At 46.2% G+C, this 4,563-nt stretch overlaps 1 long non-coding RNA gene across 1 annotated transcript; it reads right to left on the bottom strand.

The window, feature by feature from the left end:
• Window positions 1-2,193: 2,193 nt before the first annotated feature.
• Window positions 2,194-4,557, bottom strand: LOC123068805 (uncharacterized). The gene is made up of 2 exons (XR_006432027.1): window positions 2,967-4,557; window positions 2,194-2,833 (listed from the first exon to the last, which is right to left on the bottom strand). It is a non-coding gene; the product is annotated as an uncharacterized lncRNA (long non-coding RNA).
• Between the last annotated feature and the right edge of the window lie 6 nt (window positions 4,558-4,563).

Genomic DNA, 4,563 nt, shown 5'->3' with positions numbered 1-4,563 from the left:
TCTTTTGGCAACTTCGACATCACTATTAGGATCTAGACTTTAAATGCAAAATTTATGTATAGTTATGAACAAATGAATCGACCATATTGTTTCACTTTCATCCTCTAATGATTTATTATGATTCTAGAAGATACCCATCGATTTATTATGTATAGACTTCATCGATCAAGTAAGTAGCTTTTTACCTACCTTAGGCTCTCCAAAGGCCACCACTGCGTGTTTTAACCAAGCTTTCGAAACTCTACACTTTTTATCATGACCCATATCTTCTGCTCTTCGGCAAACAATTTAGTGGTCAGATTTTCACAGTCATTAGTCAATATGGATTTCTAGAACCGCCTATTTATCTACACATTCATTGTAGGAGTTGGACGAAAGGCGAATTACTTACTACGGGATGAAAAATATCATATTTAAAGTAAAATATTTAAGGACGATTTTTCATACATGGTCATAATAAACAATACTATTTAATTTCATGTTTGATATTCGTAACATAAATGTACACAAAGTATTAGAAGTTAGTGTTATGAAACGGTTTGTCAAAACATTTTAAGTTACTACATATAATAACTCGACCTTTGTCAAAACGGTCTATTCTGCTAATATTAGCAGAATAACTATTCTGCACACCACTTCCGCAGTGCACGCTGAACGCAAGTGCACGTCATTCCTTGAACCAAGTGTGCTGCAGTACTCACACGAGTGAACTTCTCGTCGAAAAAAACTGCACGCGTTATTTTTTCCGGTACTGTTTTCGCTCTAATTTTTAACCGTTTATCGGAATGAGGCGTGTAATATACTGTTGAAAAGCTATGGATTAGACGCAACTTCGACATGTTGAACACTTTTCGAGATTCCACACAGTTTAAGAGCAGTATTGAAATTGGCGCGTCCCATGACGAGTGGCAGCGAGCGTTTTTTGACGATTTCTTCTAAACCGCTCGCCGGAATGAAGCAAACGATACGCCTTTGGATAGATATCGTCGAGGCGCATCTTTTTCATATATAAATGTTTCTCTAATTCTTTACGGTTGAAGAGCAGTTTCAAATTTACTTAATCGCGTAACGCTGTTTTTCAATTTTTTTTGAAATTTTTTGTACTGTTTTTGCTCCAGTTTTCTAACCGTTTGTCGGAACGAGACGTATGATACGCCGTTGGAAAGCTATGGACAAGGAGCAACTTTCATATGTTGAAATGGTTTTGAAATTCCTTACGGTTTTTAGTTAATTTTGAAAATCGTGCGGCTGACTTCGAGAGGCAGCGGCTGTTTTTTCGCGAAATTTTTACGAACGGCTGGTCGAAATGATTCAAATCATATGCCGTTGGAAAGATATCGACGAGACGCAATTTTTTCATGTAGAATACTCTCTCTAATTTTTTTATGGTTTAAGAGAAATTTCGAATTTACCGAAATGCGGACACTCTGTTTTTCGCGACACCCGAATTGACGAAGCGAACTCCATCTGATAGAAAAGAGCACTACTTTGGATGTAAAAGCGCACTGCATCCGACGGGCAAGCGAAATGCATGATTTCTTTTGTCTTGATTTTCGTTATTCATTTTTTAGTCGGACGCCACATGAGCTGCATCCGACGGCCAAGTGCACCGCAGTTTCTAATCAAGTTGACTGATTCCAAAACACATGATAGCTCATGGGATGAGTGCAGTGCACATCAAAGGGAAAGAGAACCGCGACACAAATCAAAGTGACCGCATGGCTTTGTTGTTGTTTTTGAACTACTTTTTTAAAAACATGTCCAAAATGAATTACCGAGGCTAGTGTACTGCATCTTTCTTTTTGCAAAATGCTTTTTAAGCTTGCATGGTTGAGGTAACTGAACTGCATTATTATATTGTCCTTTTCTTCTTATTTTTAAATGAATACATTTTGACTGCTGAGACGACGCAAGTGTACTGCATCAATGTTTTTTTTACAAAGTGAGCCATAAACGTTTGTTACAATGAACTGCACTATTTTCTTTAATAAATACAAGGCGCTGATCATATACAGAATGCCACCGGACACAAAACAAGTGTGATGCATAAGCAAAGTGTTCTTTTTCACTTGACAAAACAAAACAGAGTGAGCCGCAAGCATTGTTATCTGCTTCTGTAAATGAACTTCATTTAAATAAGCTAATGTTAAATTTATGTTATCTTTTAAACATATACGTCTGAGCCGAGCTGAATTTGCCGAGGCTAGTGAACTCCATAATTTATTTTCTTTAATCATTGTACGAACAAAATGAACTGCAGTCAACTTCTCGTCGATCTCCAGGGGCTGCTGGAACGAAGATGAGGAATGATCTGCGCAGTACAGTCAAATAGGGTCCCAATCTTTTTACAAAACAATCCCTAAAAACTGAAAATAAAAAAGTAGTATGGGAGAAAAAGAAATTACTCCAGCAAAAATACACAAACAGTCAAAAAATTTGAAAGTCCATAAATATTACACATGGAGCCTAACATCGTTTTTCAGTCTAAAGAGATCTCATCAAGCACACCTACTGACAAACTCAACCTGCAGCTAAATGAATCAAACAGAACACAAAAATCAAATTAGTGTTCATCCAAATTTTATAACTGGCCCACATACTACATAACAGGAACTGTTGTTCGTGCCATTAAGCTTAAATCAGTAGCACCAATTTTGTTTGTCCATAGAAGAATTTTAGTACGAAATCATGAAGAGTTCCATACCCTGATAGTGAAACGTATGAACTCAAGAGAGTAACTAGAAGAGCGGCGACCCTAAACACAATTTGATGTCGGCCAACTCGAAGATCTGCTCAACCTGGTCAGTGAACGCCATTACAAGCAGCAACAAGGCTGCATACATGGATAAAACAATGGCTCATTACGGCACAAACTAGCAGAATTGCAAAACACTATACACTAGCACAAGATTTCTTCAGTAAATTCTAGGGAGGATTCCAGAGATCAATGTACTAAATGCTGATACCTGGTTTCAGTGTCTTAAGACTTCAGGTGATGCAGGCTAGGTTCTAGAAGCCCTCTCGCTCCAATGCATCTGCAACCACTATGGACCTTCAGCAAAGATGCAAAAGCAAGAGTTAGGCCCTGTTCGGATCTGCTCCACTCCGCAACTCCACTCCCGGAGCTGCCGGAGCGGCGCCGAACGCCACAGCTCCGTGGAGTCAGAGGAGTGGAGCAGAGCCGGCCGTAGTGCAATCTGGCGGAGTGGCAAAAGCTGAGCTCCGCGTGTGACTCCCGCAACTGATAGGTTGGCTGATAAAATAATTATTCTCCCGTGGATAGCAAACCCCTCCCGTGACCATATGGAGTGGAGTCAACAGCCAAACATGAAATCTACTCCTGCTTTTGCACGTGGAGCCAACAGTATAGGAGCAGGGAGCGGAGTAAAGAATTTAAGGGAGTGGAGGGGATCCAAACTGGCTCTTAGCATCTAACGCTGAATCACCCAAATAAAAATGGTATCAAATTGGTTCCTCGCAGAGAGCAACCGACATGTGCAAGTTAACTACACGTTCCCGCGGGCCAAACTACATGGCTGGAGCAACTGCACCGCTGCTCTACAAGGCAGGATGAGGAGCCCTGTTGCCGCCATTGCTCTGTAGTGTCGGGGTAGAGCGGCGCAACGGCGGCGCGGAGATGCCCCCTAGTAACGGGCAGAGGAGGTTAGTGTACCAGACGAGATTAGTGTACCTGGCCGTGCTTGCAGGAGGCCGCCGGGGTGCGAGGTTGGACGGTTGGGGACCATAGAGGAAAGGATCTCACCGGATTTAGCTCACCTCCATAGCCTGGGTGGACGGGAGGCCGCCATGTCCGAGCAGAGAAGCTCAATGTCGCGAGATCCGGCGCTGTCCGTGGGATCCTGCACGGGGGGAGCCGCTGACCCGGCGCCCGCACTCAGTGCGCTGCACGCACGCGCCCACCGGACTGGACGTGCTCACTGTCCTCACTGCACGGGGCGGTGCTGATCCGGCGCCCGCACTCAGCGCGCTGCACACACACACGCCCACCGTACTGCACGTGCTCACCGCCTGCACTGCACGGGGGTGGTGCTGATCCAGCGCCCGCACTCAGCGCGTTGCACGCACGCGCCCACCGGACTGCACGTGCTCACCGCCCGCACTGCGCGGGGGCTGAGATGGTGCTCCTGCAGAAAAAGAACGGACAAGGATGGTAGTGGGCAGGTGAGGCCGCGCGCCTCATCGGGTGGCCCTGGATCCCGGGTCTTGGCCGTCGCCGGCGGCCGTTTCGTGGTGGAGGCATGGTGGTCTGAGCCACTAGAAGTGGGTGGGGTCCCGTCGGGGTCGTGGTTCGCCGCGGGGGTTCCAGCGAGGTCGAGCTTGACGAGTTCGGCCACTGGCGGGGGAGGAGGCCATGGAGAAGGCGCGGGAGGGCAGGGGGCTCAGATCCGTCGATCGTCGGGGTCCAGGCGGAGGAATAGGGAAGGGGAAGGGCTCGCGCTGGGTTGGCAGGGTGGCCGGCGGCGCAGCGCTTATGGGCAGCCGACGGTGGATGTGGAGGTGGTGCTGGAGGCCGCAGTGGCCGGTGCGTGGGGGTGCAGGAGC

The sequence above is a fragment of the Triticum aestivum genome, chromosome 3B (genome assembly GCF_018294505.1).
Source record: "Triticum aestivum cultivar Chinese Spring chromosome 3B, IWGSC CS RefSeq v2.1, whole genome shotgun sequence".
NCBI classification, from domain to species: Eukaryota; Viridiplantae; Streptophyta; class Magnoliopsida; order Poales; family Poaceae; genus Triticum; species Triticum aestivum.
This window is presented reverse-complemented; position numbering and strand designations above follow the sequence as displayed.